The sequence below is a fragment of the Cherax quadricarinatus genome, chromosome 68, assembly GCF_038502225.1.
Source record: "Cherax quadricarinatus isolate ZL_2023a chromosome 68, ASM3850222v1, whole genome shotgun sequence".
NCBI lineage: Eukaryota > Metazoa > Arthropoda > Malacostraca > Decapoda > Parastacidae > Cherax > Cherax quadricarinatus.
The window spans coordinates 4511457-4511880 of NC_091359.1; positions in this window are offsets into that span (position 1 = coordinate 4511457).

A 424-nucleotide genomic window follows, 5' to 3' on the forward strand; every position below is an offset into this window, starting at 1 on the left:
AATAATAATAATAATAATAATAATAATAATAACAATAATAATGGTAATAATAATAATAATGGTAATAATAATAATAATTATAATAATGCTAATGGTAATAATAATAATAAAATAATAATAATGAAAATAATATATATATATATATATATATATATATATATATATATATATATATATATATATATATATATATATATATATATATATATATATATATAGATAGATATATACACACAAATTATAATTTTTACCGACGTGAATAATTATGATATTATATTATTTTGTGGTCAGTCTTATAAGGAATATATCAACATAGAGTGACAGGTAAAATTTATATAATATACATTGTATACGTAGTAAATTCCACGTGTTTACTATACCAAAAACAAGAAGAGAGAGATGTCAAAATCCCCCGAGAGTTTTT